Below are 16,985 nucleotides of genomic sequence, written 5' to 3' on the forward strand. Positions count from 1 at the left end.
ATGAAGATGTTCCTAAATCTCCAATTCTAGAGGGATTGAGTATAAACCTCGTAGTGCCGTATCCCTTAAGGCTCAAGAAAGAATAGGAAGATGCTCAATTTAAAAAAAGTTCCCCAACATCTTCAAGCAACTTCACATTAACATTCCCTTGGTTGAAGCTCTCTCACAGATGCCCAAGTATGCTAAATTTATAAAGGATCTCCTCACCAACAAGAGAAAACTAGAAGACTTGGAGACTGTGACTCTATTTGGGAATTGCTTTGCTGTGATCCAAAAGAAACTGCCCAAGAAACTCACTGATCCTGGCAGTTTCATCATCCCCTGTGTGATCAGGGAAGGAATGCAAGAAAATGCTCTAGATAATTTTGGGGCTAGCATAAATGTGATTCCATACAACTTGTTTTTGAAGCTAGGATTAGAAGATCTGACGCCCACATGAATAACACTACAGCTTGCAGTTGTTTAGTGCGAAGACCTCGAGGAGTAGTTGAGGATATTCTCGTGAAAGTTGACAAGCTCATTAATCTAGTGGACTTCGTAATCTTTGATGTGGATGATGATGTTGAAGTCCCTTTGATTCTCAGATGTCCATTCCTTAACACCTCGAGTGCTTTAATTGATGTCAAGGGAGGCAAGATGACCTTGAGAGTTGGAGATGAACATGTGGTCTTCACCCTCCCTGAATCAATGAAACACACACTTGATTATGATGATACTTTATATTTTACTGATAATATTGATTTAATCATTTCTGATTGTGTGTAGGAGGTTCTGACTCTAAATACTTTGGACGAATACTTGGATGTGATCGAGATCAATGAAGTTGAAGATAAGACCCCCACTCCTCCACCAATACAACAAGTGGCCCAAGTGAGAAGTAACTCACCACCTCGTGGCAAGAAGAAGATAACTTTGATGAGGATGTGGAGGAAAACACAAGAAAAACATAAGAAAAGTGTGGATGTCACCGTGTTGCTACCCCGAGAGGTAGATTGCTTATACTCTAAGAACAAAGGTAAGTTCAAAGTTTTTTCATATCTTTCAATGAATTTACAGGGTAGCAACACTTCACTGAAGAATGGAGGTGACTCTCCCCCGTTTGTCCCACCATGATCATGAGGTAAAATGAATCAAGCTAACGATGTTAAACAAGCTTTTAAATTCAATGCACTTTCATTTTTGTATTCTTTGAGTGGTTAGTGTTCTCATTTTCATCTTCTTTGAGTGTGTAGTGGTTCATGTTCTTAGTTAATGTTCATGTTTTAGTCATTTTGTTCATCGTTTTTACTTAACTTTTCATGCATGTTGTTATGATGCCTTGAGTTATTTGATGTTTTGATGCCATGAGAGTTAATTCTTGAGTATTTATGTGCTTAATATGACTTTGTTTTCATTGTTTTTAGGGTTTTGAGGAGGTTATATTGATGCAAAACTGGAAATAACCTATTTTTGGACTGTGAGAGTGCCCTTAAACAATTCAGAGGGATCTTGCGGGTGCCCTTGTACCCGCAAGGGCACCCAAGAATCGAGACAGAGGCACCTCATGGGTGCCCTTGCGCCGCAAGAGTACCCAATGAGCATTTTCAGAAACACCTCACGGGGGCTCTTGCACCGACAGGAGCACCCAAGTGAGGGACTTAAGGGGTCCCTCACTCATCTCTCATCTCTCATTCTCACTCTCTCCTTTTTTTTTCTCTCATTTCTCTTCCATTTCTCCACCAAATCTCCTCATTCTTTTTGCTTGAGATCACTCTCCTCTTTCTCTAAACTTGTTTTGTGAAGAAATTTTGAAGATTAAACACTCTTTTGGGCTGATTTGAGCACTTGAATCTCTCCATATACTCTAGGGCAAATGTAAACTTTTCATCACTCCATCCTTTGGTTTTTAATGGCTTTGTGGGGTGGATTTTTCAGGATTTTGGGTCTCTTTGGTTGCTAAAACAAGTGTGGAATGATTCTTGATGATTATAAATATTCTTGGCCATCTTTACAAGCAAAACTCTTGCAAATTTTTTTCAGGTTTACTGTAGCACTGGCATTTTTCACTAGTTTTCATTCCATTGAGCTTTATTTTGCTTGTAACTTGGTTTAATGGCGTCTTCTTTCTCTTGTAGACATGCAGGTTAAGAAGGTAGCTTACAAATGAGCTAGGAGGGATCGTTCTCCTCCTCCCGATGAGCCAAGGTTTTCAAGAGAAGATCATAAGACAAGATTTGCACTTTTATCATGAAAATGGTTTGGTACCATCCGGAGGATCAATTGGGACATGTTGAAGATGTTAGAATTGGATGGTATCATCTTGGAGCTTATTTCTCATAATGGGTGGGATAGATTGTTCTCCATTGAAGAGCCCACCTACAAATAACTCACCTTGGAAGTGTTGAGCACCGTTGAAGTTGTAAAGCATTGTCCGTTCACTCACCAAGCAAGTTCTATCTCTTTTCACGCATTTGGGAAGAAGCATCGGGTGACTCAAGACCAATTGGGTGTTCTTTTGGGACTCTATATGGATGCATACATGCACACACACCAGAGTTCAAAGCCCTACCTCATGACTTCCTATACCCCTTGACAAGTGAGACATATTGGAACTCCATTGCAAGTCGCTTGAAGACAAGGAAGGCCTCCCAGTTGTTGAACCTTGCTCATCGCCATATACATGTATTATTGACAAGAGGCATCGAGGTTGATTGGACTCGACTGGGGTGGTTTCACACACGGACTTATTGATGCTTTATAGCATTCTTAAGCGCTACCCCCTCCACAAGGGCATCTTCTAGTGGAGGTCCTAGCACATCAAGGGCAGTTTGTTCACCTTGGAGCTATCTTCGCCGGACCATATATTACACGGATGATAAAAGGTATGGATCTTATTAAGCGCACCTAAGGTATGATAGTCATCGGTGCCATTGTCCAGGTTGGGATGCAGACACTTGCATGCATTGGTATAGTTGAGAAACAGCGAGGTATTAACCAACTTGCTCGGTATCAAAGAACAAATGTACAAGACCCCGATCCTTCACACGAGGCAGACACAGCTTCTAAGTCTAAGTTTGAGTCTGAGTCTGAGCTTGAGCATGATTTCAGGGAGATTAGACCTTCACTTGAAGCAAAATTTAAAGAATTATGTACTGAGGTCTACCAATAGTTGCAAATTCTTGAGAGAGGACATAGAGACTTAGCTACATCACTGAGTCGCATTGACAGAAGCACCGCTAAGATCCTAGCATTTGTGCCCAGCTCATCATCATCAATTGACACCATATCTGCAGCTACCACTTGCGTGGCATCATCACTTCCACCGAACCCATAGGCTCACAGTACACTTGGACATCTCTTTGTTTCTATTTCTTTATTTGTGTATTTTGGTCATAAATTGTATTTTGTTGTTGTAGCTTGTACTGTTGAGTTAGTAATGGTTCAGTCCCTACTAAACTCTGTTTGTGTTGATGGATCCTTGTCCATATGTTCGTCTTCATTACTTTTACTTCTGGAGTTATGATAAGGTTTTTGTTGCTTTTAGGACTATTGTTAAGGATGCTTCACACTCCAGGACATCATTACATTATTTACCCTACATCCAGATCCACTTGTCATACATTTCATCGACTGACTGGGAAATTTTCTTAACTCCATCTTCTTGTACTTATTGCATATTTCCCACCCTGTTCTGCTGACATATGTATATTAGGGACAATGTACGACTTTAGGTGTGGGGATGGAGTATTTTACTTTGTTGCATGCTTGAACTACCTATGATAGCTATGATTTCTTGTTAAGGACTTCCTAGCTTAGTAGAATGATAGTTGTGAGTTGTACTTTATCTATGCTTGAAAGTTGTTCTGTTTCATCTTTAGTACACCTTTATACCTGTTCAAAATCACTTTTACCTTGTACAATCCAACCAATCCATCATAACGATTTTGGCAATAAAATGTTAAATTCTATCTTCAATACTCTTTTAAGAGCTTTGGTTCCTTTATTGTTTTCTCTAGCCTTAAGTGAAGTATTGTAGTGTGGTTTTTACTAGGGGACATGAGATACAGTATATACATGTGAAAAAAAAATTGAGTCTATGACAGTATTCCTCTGCTAGTTTAGTAGGAATGCTTCTATGTAGACTTTAATCGAGTAGGTTGGGTGGCTCTTATGCCTAATCAGCATGTGCATCCTTTAGAAAGATTGTAAAATTTTTTGGTGCATGATAAGTACTTGTGTGATATGAATGCGAAGCATTCTTTTCTTATGTTAAGCATTACCTTTCTCGGGTTTTTACACTAATATGTGTGTTTTTATGTTACTTTTATGCAGGTAGGGTTGTGAGGCCGATTATGAAGGAAAGAAGACAATGTGGATCATAATGCACTGATTTTGGAGGAAATCTTGCTAAGGTTCAAACGCAAAGACATAGGTCGGGTGTGAGATGCTAGAGTGTGTGCCAACCTCCTCGTATTTGACTTAGCACAACCATTTGGAGGGGCACAAGGGCAGTCACACTCAAGCATTCCGACTTATGCACATAGAACAAGATCCCCATCAACTTATCCGTCATTGAAGAAGCAAAGCGATCCACGACGTGAACGTGTGCCCGTTTGCGTTACCTAGATGAAAGTATGGATTCGGGAAGTATTTCAGGCCGGATAATGTAGCAGAGCAATGTAGCAAAGTACTATAGAAGCACTGTTCACAGACGGCCGAGAAAACTGCAGAACAGAGAATCCACACGGGTGTGTGGAAATTCCACATGCCCGTGTGAAAAATCCACAGGGGCCCAGTGGGCGTGGATCCCCGATTCCAGCCCTATTTAAAGCCGATTCAACCCCGATTTCAGCATTCTTTTCTCGATCTTTTCCCCAACTTGAGAGAGGGCTTCGGCTAGGGTTTTGAGACTTATTGGCTAGGGTTTTGGAGAGGTTCTTTGGCTCTGACATCGTGCGTCATTTGGAAGAAGTTTATTGGGAGAGCTTTCGTCGGCACCGATCCGACGAGGTATATCCTAGGCCGGATGAAGGACCCTTTGCGACGAGTAGAAGACTCTCCACAAGACCATCGACACGAGTATCGAGGGGGTTTTCTATGGATTCATTGCTTTTATATTCTATTTCTTTGATTGTAATTAGCCCCATAGAGAGCTAAACCCCTAGTGGGTACTTGGGTATTTGTGAACCCTAGGATGTATTCGTTTCATTAAATCTCTTTATTATGCTTTCAATTAATTGATGTTTATTGTGATCTCCAACCTTGAATGCTTGATTGTATAAATACTCCCCTAGAGTGACATTAGGGTTGAGAGTTCTTGTTGGTAACCTTGTGAGTGAGTGATACACCACGAGTGTAAGACAAAGCTAGGTTGGAGAGGGTTAAGAGGGTGAGTCGAGAGGTACAGGAGCGTCCCTTTTCCCCTCCGATGTGTTAGATTCTACCTCCGGTACTTGAGTTCTTTACGGCCATAATAGAGTGAATGGTCTAAGGGAAGACTTTCCGCTGGGGGCTTAGTTACGGGTGCAATAGAGTGAAGCGTTGAAGTGATCTTAGTATCTAGGGCTTAATTGTGGTTAGGGGACCTTCCACCGGACCAAAGGGTTAGGGTCTATAATTAGGAAGTGATTTAGCACTTGGAATCGCTAGAGCTCATTGCAATTCTATACGAGTGCGAGGTTGAGAGGTTATCCAATCTTTCCTCCGGGACATGTATAGAGTTAGGCATGGTTGACCTTAGATTTGGGACTATGTAATTAAGGATTTCCATGACTCAGTGTTGCATTAATTAGGAAGCATAATAGAGGATTCTTGCACTTAAAATGATTGTCCTAGGTGGAGCAATATCCGGGTACCCCATCTTTATCGATTGCCTTACCTTCTCATTTACTTGTGCTCTCTTACTTGTTGTATTTTACTTTTTGAGAATTGAATCATTGTCACATATATCACTATTTATCTTTCACATAGCTAAGAAGCGAATTAAGTGTTTTTATTCCCTACTCCCTATGGTTTCGATACCCGCTCATCTGGGATTATTACTTTGACAAACCCGTGCACTTACTGGATATACACAAGGGGACCATGTCAACGCAGCTCACGTTAGTCGACTCAAAGAAAAAAATGTGTGTACGTCTCAGATATATGTGTGAAAGAAATAAAGTATCTTTATTGATCTCTTGGAACCTGCTACTTTCTTACTTGAGAGTTAGAGTTTTATTTAAGAACCAAAGGACTTTTAGTTGAGTATTGAGGGTATCTTTAGTACTTTAATGCCGGTTTCATTGTGCGTGGGGTGATAGGTCATCCTGGGGTAATCCAGTGTGTAGAGGTTAAGGTGGGAGTTAGCACACACTCACAAGAGCACTTTAGATGAAACAGGGGCTATTATTACTTGACTATTCATTGAATAACTCACCTCTTAATTTTTGTCCACTTGTGCTAGTGGAGTCATTTACTTTTGAGCTTGAGGTTGTGCATTTAGCCGTTTATCTTCTTATCCCTATTCTTTATGTTTGTTTGCTTAGGGATAAGTAAACGCTTAGGTGTGTTGATGTTTGATAAATGTCTAAATGTACGTATTTTATACATATTTGTGCACATGATTATTGTATTTTATTGATGAGCCGATGCCCTTTTTATGGTTTAATTGTTTAATTTCATGTTTCAGGCATAAAGGAAGCCTAGGTGAGCTCAACGATACAATTTGAAGAGAAATCAACATCAAAACAACATTTTAGGGCCAGGTACGGTAGCAGCATTGTAGTAGTATGAAACACGAAAACTCTCGAAGTCTAGAAATCCTTATGGGTAACCTCACGACCATGAAGATAATCGCAAGAAATTCAAAGAGCAGCAGTATTGTAGCAATTTTATTGAAGCAATACTGTAGCAACTTCCTAAAATTCTCGGCCCATTTTCTGAGCATCCTCACGGCCAGTATATTGACCGTGAGGCCACCTGTAAGTCACCCCAAGGCCACTCTTCAAAAGGATGTTTAGGGCATTTCTTTGAAGAGAGACATCCTCTTCTTGAGGCTCATCACCTCCATTACCGATCTAAGGAAGAAGAAGGGTTTTGAGTGTATTTCCACGGCGGATTTGGTGAGGAAAGCGCGATTTGGAGCAAGATCTACTCCTAGGGCTTTGTTTTTAGAGGTTGAAGAGGACGGAAAGCCACCCCTTTGAGTGGTATCTTTGGAAGCTTCTCCAGCCTCCATCTTTTGAGGGAGTTGTTTCATGGATTATTTAGTTATTTTCGTCACTTTCTCGGTGTATTTTGTCCTTATGAACAACTAAACCCCCAAGGTCACTAGATGTAGGTAAACCTTGGGGGTGAACTTGTTTTGTTTGGATGCTTGATCTATTTATTGCATTTTAGCTTGGTTGTGTTCCTTGTTTGGTGTATTTGAGTGCCTTGGTATGGATAGGAACTCTGTGTATGAATTCTTAGGTAGTACTAGGTTGCATGACCATTGCCCTAGTATTAGACTCACTAAGCTTGGAAGGGATATATGTATAAGTACGCCGTGACCATCAGGTATTTGTACCCCTCCATTTCTAGGGTTGTGTAATAACTTGTGTTGTAACCCTTGCATGAGAAACCCACCATTCCCATTGCAATTGTAGAAGGATTTGGGAGGAAAAGATTCGGTATCCAATACACATATCGGATTAGGAGTCAATTAACGTGACCATCGGTTTGGCCTAAACTAGGGTTGTCTTGATCCAACTAGCCACTTGCATGCTAGTTTGAGTATCCTACACACTTTCGTAACCCATGAGGGGATCCTCATCTGTGACCACTTCCTTGCCCTGATTTTTCCCCGTATTTTGCCTTTGTTGTTCACATTCTATTTGCATTTACTTTGTTTCTTTGTATTCTCTCACCCTTGGGAATACATCCCTGTCGTGCTAGCATGAGAGTATTACTTGATGACCTGTATACATGTGGGGATTGTATGCAATTGGATCACCGGGCATCCGGTGAGCCTTGGGATGAACTTTCTTAATAGCAATACGTGTGTCAGTGCCTTCCGTTCAGTTACGTGTTATATTAGGGGTTTGATTGAAATATAGTAGGAATTCATAAAAAGAAAAATAGATGATTAGGATTTTGATTGAAAAATATGAGACATTCCAAACTTAAAACATAGATTAGGGTCTTCAATAAAAAAATAGTAGATATTCGAAAAAGAAAAAAACATAGAATTAGGATTTTTGGTTAAAAAAATATGAGACATTGCAATAAGAAAAACAAAAGGATTAGGGTTTTGATTAAAACCAAAAAAAATATTGGACATTTCCAAAATAAAACATAAGATTAGAGTTTTGATTTGAAAGTAGCGAGACAATGACATAGGAATAGGATTTTTGTTTCAAAAAATAGCAGACATTCAAAGAACAATGAAAATATTAGGGTTTTTATTGAAAAATAGGAGCCATTCAAAACCCAGTAAAGTAACTGAGACATGAAGAAAAAGAAAACAATGATTATGGTTTTGATTGAAAGATAGGAGACATTAGTATATATAGGATTAGTGTTTTGATATAAAAAAATAAGATGCATTCGAAAAAACATAGGATTAGAGTTTCTATTGAAATTAGGAGATATTACTATAAGAAAACATAGGATTAGCTTTTTGATTGAAAAATAGGAGACATTCTGAAAACAACAGAAAGGATTCGCGTTTTGATTAAAAAATTAGAGGTACTCCAAAAGAATAATAATGGATTACGGTATTCATTCAAAACTAAAAAATAGGACAAAGTCTCCTATTTAGGGGACATTTCGAAAAGAAGACAGAGGACTAGGGGTTTGATTCAAAACTGATAAATAGAACACATTCAAAAAAGTTAACATAAGATTAGGATTTTCTTTTCAAAATGTCAACAATATTTCAGTTTTGAATCAAAACCCTAGTCATATGTTTAGAAATGTCACCTATTTTTTAATGTTTCCTTTTTTAATTAAAACCCTTATCTTATATATATTTTGTTTAAAAGATATAAGATTAGTTCTTTGATTTAAAAAAAAGATACATTACGATTAGAAAACATATGATTAGAAAACACGTGATTGTTGTTTTGATTAAAAACAAAAAATATAAGACATTACCAAAAGTAAACATACGATTATTGTTTTGATTAAAAAATAGCAGACATTGAAAAAAGAAAACATAAGATTAGGGTTTTAATTCAAAAATAGCAGACATTCCAAAAAGAAAAAAATTGATTAGGCTTTTGATTAAAAAAAGTAGATATTCCAAAAAGAAAAGAAAGGATTAGGTTTTTGATTAAAAAAAAGGAGCCATTTCAAAAAGAAAACATAGGTTTGGATTTTAATTCAAAACTGATAAATAGGAGACATTACAAAAAAAAAAAAATAGGTTTCGTGTTTTGATTGAAAGATATGAGACATTCTAAGCAGAAAACATAGGATTAGGGCATTGATTCAAATATAGTAGTCATTCCGAAAATAAAACATAGGATTAGGGTTTTGATAGAAAAATAGGAGACATTATTATAAGAAAATATACTATTAGGGTTTTGATTCCAAAATAGTACACATTCCGATAAAAAAAATAGATTAGGATTTTGATTCCAAAATATGAGACATTCCGAAAAGAAAGCAAACTGTTTTACCGCTATATTTTACACAATCATGTCTTACCCTTGAGACTTTGGGGAATTCTCCTGAGATAATCAGGGACAGGGACACGCCCTAAGCACGATCGTTCTTACCCCTGGTACCCTGATGCATATGGCACACATGTGCTCCGTGCGTGCTTAGTCGTGACCATTCGGCTTCCACCATTCCATTTCAAAACCTAGCCACCGGTCGCGTCCTTCAACTCCATTTCTCACCTTTTAACCTTCTTCTCTTTCGCTATAAATTTTTGCGAGTTCTACTTTGTTTTTTGCCAGACTTTGGCACAATTGATCACTATTTTTCACACATTCTCCGTTGATCTTGGTAAGCTACCATTTGATTTTGTTGTTAAGATTTGGGGTTGCCATTGTCCATTCAACCCCGCTTGTGTTTCATTTTGTCTTCGAAATCATTGAGTTTTCTTGTGAGACCAGTGAGGGCTCATCTCGAAAGATGGCCGCTTGATGCACGATTATACACCTCGAATCGAGCACGGTTTGAGTGCAATTTACACGATCGTGTTCCTCTTATTTCCTTGGCCTCTTTGTATTGATTATGAGTATTGTCCTTTGTAGATCACGCCTAAGAAGTAGATTATCTCCAAGAAGCATTGAACTGAGGCACCCACTCCTAGCACTAACTATGGCCCTACTTTCTATACTCAGGTGCACTAGGAGCGCTATGAACAACTCTCTCATCACCGGTTTGGCGAGTCAAGAGAGATTGATTGGGATGTCGTTCATGAGGTTGGTCTAGAGGCAGAGGTTTAGTAATTGTTAAGTGCCAGAGCATGGTGGTAGCTTTTCCAAATTACCTACAACACTTATAAACAACTGTCGTTTTAGGTGTTGGCCACTTTTTAATTATCTCAGGGGACAGTTTGATTCCAAGACGCTGATTCCATTAAGATCCAAGTGTATGACATGATGTAGTGGATGAGTGTCAATAACTTATCCACCTGACTAGGTTTTAAGACATGGAGTTCACTCAAACTCCCAAATACGATGCACTATTGATCTCCCTGCCGGCTGGAAAATCGCTTGAGGATGCCTGGAGGGTGTTGAACACTACTCCTACCTATGACCCTTATCAAACTAAGGCCACCACCCTTCGCACCCCTATGCTCTAGTATATCCATTTCGTCCTCAGCCACACTTCGATAGGACACAACAATAGTAGTAGAGTGGTCACTCACCGTGACTTTTGCTTTCTACTAAGCATGATAGATGGATTTCATCTATATTTGGGTTACGGGGTCATTGTTTCCATCTCTCATCAAGGGACCAACCCCCGCATTGGCACTCTCTTTGTTGGCCCCTATATCACGCATCTGGTTAGACGCCTAGACATTCTGGAAGGGACTAATAGGAATAGGATAGTTTACGTCATTGGATTTATGACTCTTTATACATTGAGATCAGTGGGAATGTTACAACGTGTTCAGAACGCAAGGGGGCAGAGTACCGAGTCAGGAAGCACACTGATCCATCCTCAACTGCTACTGCTGATATTTCCCCTATCAGTGATGTTGTTCCTTCCTCTTTACCACACACTACCACTACAAGTCAGAGATCGCATTCATCACCTCGCCCCCCCCCTCTAGCTACCCATGCCAGGTTACCTGTTCTTAAGTAGCATTCAGGCGGGTGTGGAGGAGTGTGACACGTATTGCTGAGCATTTAGGTGCACCGCTATTTCTTGAGCCAATTTCTCTTGGGCGACACACACATCATATTGGAGTTGATACATCTGATTTGGGTTCTCAAGCCAGCTCTACTTCTTCTAGAATGTTTCTCAACCCAAGAGTGCACCTATTTGACTGCCACAGCATCGGTCCTTCGCCCTGTTTCTATTCTTGTGTTCTTATTTCCATCTTTTGTAGTCAGTTAGCAAGAGGAGTCCCTTGTTACATTTTGGTTTGCTTACTTTTGCTTTGGTTTTATATTTTGATGTTTTTTTTGTCATTTTGATTTCCCTGTGCTTTACTTATGTCTCTCCACTCATCATAGGGATTGTGTGGTTGCTTAGAGTTGTATAACGCACATGTTGAGAGCGGCATCATCACTCTCTATGTTCAGGAAAGTCATTTCAATTCTGTTTTGTTGTGTTGTTCTCGTATTTTATGTACCTGACATACATTCCTACATTGAAGACAATGTAGCATTCAAGTGTGGGGGAGGATTGCATGCTTGCTTTTATGGTTGAGTGCTTTGCTAATGATGATCTATGATTACTTTGTCAGAAATTTATAAACTTAGGGGAACATGTCTGTTAGTGACTTAATCAGAACAAAAATGTAGACTCTCTTTTACTCAAAAGACCTAAGATCTCATCACTTTGACCTAATTTTGGACCCACCTATTCTATAATGATAACTTTTCGCTTAGGACCAAGCTTAGTTTTCTGAGTTCTTTTAAAAATAAAAATCATACTGGAAGTTAGATTCCTTAATTGGGATTCCCCACCAGTCAATTTTGAAATTTTGTGTGCAAAAAGATGGTCAAAAGAACTATCACCTTAGAAGAGTGTAAGCCACTCTTGAGTAGTCCAATTTTGGGCATTACAAGTGTACATCTGATGACCTACCTGGGACGAAGGCTACCTCTAGGGCGTATGAAGCTACTACCCACTGTGTTTAATTGGAATAATGGTCAAATAGTGTAGGTTAATTCCTAGAGACTTTGGGGCACTCAATTTAGGGTTTTCACACACGCATGAGGTCTTTAAAGTAAAAGAGTAGTCTTTTATTGTTCATTATTGTTGGACTAACCATCATAGTCTCCCTTATACTTGAGAATCTACCATTCTCTTGAGATCAAAAGTATTGCACTCATCGTTTGGCTTAATGAGTGATGTTAGATTACTTGAGGATAAGCAAACATTCAAGTGTGTAGGTATTTGATGAGTGTATTTCATATCATATTTTTTTACCCTCAATTCATAATTTTACTTCTCATTTGGCATAATTCTGTGTATATTAGGTGCTATTCTGGGTATAGTTGTTCCATGTCTAGGATTTTGGGGTTCGAAGCAATTTGGAGTTAATTCGGAGATGAAACGAGTGAAGAAAGCTGGCAGAGCACGATCGTGCTCTATCCCACTGATTATCTCTACCAAGAGGAGTGGCCAGGAAAAACTCAAGTAGTCAGGTCGAACACGGTCAGGGCACGAGCGTGTTCTTTCCACTAAATGTTTCAGGTCTGAGACAATTTCTACTTAACAGGGGAAGCACACTTCGCTTGCTCCTAGCACCATCGCGCCCAAATTGAAACAAGGTCCACGAACGATCGTGCTCCCTCCCACTAGAAAATGCAAGCGAGCGCTTAACCGATTCAGTCAAAAGCCCAGCCAAAAAAGTACGGTTGAAGCATGACCATGCTCAGCCCGTGTTGACCCCGAGATTGCACTTTTTAACTCCAGATTCTAGGGTTTCACTCTCATCTTTGTTCGGGGACTCTTCTCTCTACCAGGAGAACTTTAATGAGAGCGAAGATCAGGCTTCACCACACCTTCTAAGTGGATCAAGGATGAGTTGGAGGTACGAAGGAAGTGGGGTTAGCATATCGGAGCTCAATTAGGAAGACCATCTTGGGAAGGAGGGAGTCTTGTCTTCTTCCTTTAGCTCTTTATCTTTTTTTTCCATGTTGTACTCGTCCATGAGCGGCTAACTGTCCACGGTGCCCTAGGACGTGAACTACGATGCTTTGTATGCTTTGACTACTTTGTTTTTTTAATGTCTCTGAGTTTTTTTTTAGATTCATGTGTTTAATGTTGTGTTACATAACTTGATGTGTTTGATTATGCACAGTTGCCTTGGTTAAACTCAGTGTATGGATGGCCATAGTTGTGATTGCATGTGCGATTACAAAACTTGATGTGTTTGAAATGCATAGTTATCTTGGCAAAAATTTGTGTACTTGAGAACCATAGATGTAACATTGCTTGTGAGCACACACTTGAACTTTAGAATATACCTGGTAGGCTTTAAAAGCAAGTCAGCATGCTATGACTCAGAGGAATCATCCCGAAGCATTGCTCTCTTGTTGGTGAAAACCTTGTTCCTAATCCATCCTTTATCTCCAACTGTTCTCTCTTTTTTTTTGTTTGTTTTTATTGTTTAGACCAATCTAATTCTTGATTCTACAGACATCGGAAGAAGAGTGAGTACTTTAAGTCTAGTCCCTGAGGTTTGACAACCCTACCCCTAACGGGATACCACAATATTACTTGTGTGTGACCCGTATACTTGCGGAGAGGGCATCGCCTAACCTATGTTTTTCTTAAAGACAACTATTTTTAATAAAAAAAACCAAATCCTTTCTTGTATTTTTCAGAATGTTTGCAATTTTTGAAACAAAGTACTAATCCTATCTTGTCTTCTCGGAATGTCTGGTATTTTTGAATCAAAACTCTAATACTATATTTTCTTTTTGAAATATCACCTATTTTCTGGCTTTTAATAAAAACAATAATAATTTTTTTACTTATAGTAATGTCTCCTATTTTTCATGAAAACCCTAATTGTATGTTTTCTTTTCGGAATATCTACTGCTTTTATTCAAAACCCTAATCCTATGTTTTATTTTTGAAATGCCACATATTTTTCAATCAAACCACTAATCCTATATTTCCATTTTCGAATGGCAATTATATTTCAATGAAAACACTAATACTAAGTTTTCTTTTCAGAATGTCTGTTATTTTTGTATCAAAACCAAATCCTATTTTTTTTTTCGGAATGTGTCCAATTTTTTAGTTTTGAAACAAAACCCTAATCTTTTGTTTTTCTTTTTGAAATGTTTCTGTTTTTTTAAATCAACACAATAACAATATGTGTTCTTTTAGAAATGTCAACTATTTTTCAGTTTTTAATTAAAACTATAATCCTATGGTTTCTTTTCTAAATGTCTCATATTTTTGAAGAAAAGGAGGCATTTCAAAAAGAAACCATTACTAATCCTATCTTTCAATCAAAACTTGAATTTTATGCTTTTTTGGTAAATGTCTTCTGTTTATCAGTTTTTTAATCAAAACGCTAATCATATGTTTCCTTCTTGAAATGTCTCATATTTTTCAACCAAAACCCTAATCCTATGTTTTTTTAATTTAAAAACCATAATCCTTTGCTTTCTCTTCAAAAATGTCTCATATTTTTTTCAACTAAAAATCCTAATCCTATGTTTTTTTTTAAAGAATGCCAAATATTTTTTTGAGTCAAAAATACTAATCCTATGTTTTCTTATGGTGATGTCTTTATTTTTCAATCGAAAACCTAATCCTATGTTTTCTTTTTGAAATGCCAACTATATTTGAATAAAACTCTAATATTACATTTTGTTTTAGGCATGTCTCCAATTTATCACTTTTTGTATCAAAAATTGTAACCTATGTTTTTCTTTTTCAGAATGAATCCTATTTTTCTTTTTATCAAAAATCCTAATCCATTCTTTTCTTTTCGCAATCTCTGTTTTTTTTATAAACAAAACCCTAATCCTTTATTTTTCTTTTTCACAATCTCTACTATTTTTTTGAATCAAAAACTCTAATGCTAAGTTTTTTGTCAGTAATGTCTCATATTTTTCAATCGAAACACTAATCCTATGTTTTCTTTTTAGAATGACTACTATATTTGAATGAAAATGCTAATCCTATGTTTTCCTTTCGAAATGTCTCCTATTTATCAGTTTTGAATTAAAACCCTAACCTATGTTTTTCAGAATGAAAAATTATTTTTTTCAATCAAAAAAATCTAATCCTTTCTTGTCTTTTTCGGAATGTTTGCTATTTTTTTGATACAAAAATAGTAATCCTATCTTGCCTTCTCGGAATGTCTCCTATTTTTAAGTCAAGACTCTAATCCTATAATTTCTTATTGAAATGCCCCCTATTTTTTTGTTTTTAATCAAAACTGTAATCCTTAATTTTCTTAAAGTAATGTCTCTTATTTTTTAATTCAAACCCTAATCCTATAGTTTATTTTTAGGAATGTATACTATTTTTTATTCATAACCATAACCATATGTTTTATTTTCAGATTGATTCATATTTTTCAATAAAAACCCTAATCCGACGATTTATTTTGTGAATGGCTGCTATATTTGAATCAAAATCGTAATCCAATGTTTTCTTTTCGTAATGTCTCCTATTTTGGAAAAAACTCGAATCCTTTATTTTTTTTCTTAATGTCTCCAGTTTATATGTTTTGAAATGAAAATATAGGTTACAGATTTTTGATTCAAAATTGATAACCGTAAGTTTTCTTTTCGTAATGTCTCCTATGTTTTTTTTTCGTAATGCCTCCTATTTTTATTAAAATCCTAATCCTATGTTTTATTTTTGGAATGACTCCTATTTTTTAATTGAAACCCTAATCTTATGTTTTCTTTTGGGAATATCAGCTATTTTTTAATGAAAACAATATCCATATGTTTTTTGGAAATATTCCTTATTTTTTGGTTTCTAATCAAAACAATAATCCTATATTTTCTTTTAAGGATGCCTTATATTTTTCAATCAAAACATTAATCCTATATTTTTTTTTTCTTCATGGCTCATATTTTTCAATGAAAATCATAATCCTATATTTTCTTTTAGGAATGTCTCCTATTTTTCAATCAAAACTCTAATCTTATGTTTTCTTTTGGAAATGTCTGCTATTTTTTTAATCAAAACAATAATCTTATGTTTCTTTTCAGTTGTGCATCATATTTTTTTAATTAAAGCCCTAATTGTAAGTTTTTTTGAGTGCCTCATATTTTTTAATCAAAACCCTAATCTTATGTTTTCTTTTTGGAATGTCTGCTATTTTTGAGTCAAAACAATAGTCGTATGGTTTATTTTCATAATGACTTATATTTTTCAATCAAAACACTAACCATATGTTTTCTTTTCGGAATGTTTGCTACTTTTTATTCAAAAAACCTAATCCTATGTTTTACTTTCGAAATTTCTCATATTTTTCAATTAAAACCCTAATCCTATGTTTTCTTTTTTGAATGAATATTGTTATTCAATTAAAACACTAATCCTATGTTTTCCTTTCAGAATGTCTGCTATTTTTGAGTGAAAACACTAATCCTTTGTTTTCTTATACTAATGTTTCTTACTTTTCAATCAAAATCCTAATCCTTTATTTTCTTTTCGAAATGCCTACTATAATTCAAACCAAACCCAATCTAATACCTGCTATTTGTGAATCAAAACAATAATCCTAAATTTAATTTTTGTAATGTCTCATACCTTTAATTTTTTAATCAAAACACTAATCTAATGTTTCCTTTGTAGAATGACTCCTATTTTTGAATGAAAACCCTAATTCTATGCTTTCTTCTTTGAATATCTGCTATTTCTGAATC

Source organism: Dioscorea cayenensis, chromosome 20 (genome assembly GCF_009730915.1).
Source record: "Dioscorea cayenensis subsp. rotundata cultivar TDr96_F1 chromosome 20, TDr96_F1_v2_PseudoChromosome.rev07_lg8_w22 25.fasta, whole genome shotgun sequence".
NCBI classification, from domain to species: Eukaryota; Viridiplantae; Streptophyta; class Magnoliopsida; order Dioscoreales; family Dioscoreaceae; genus Dioscorea; species Dioscorea cayenensis.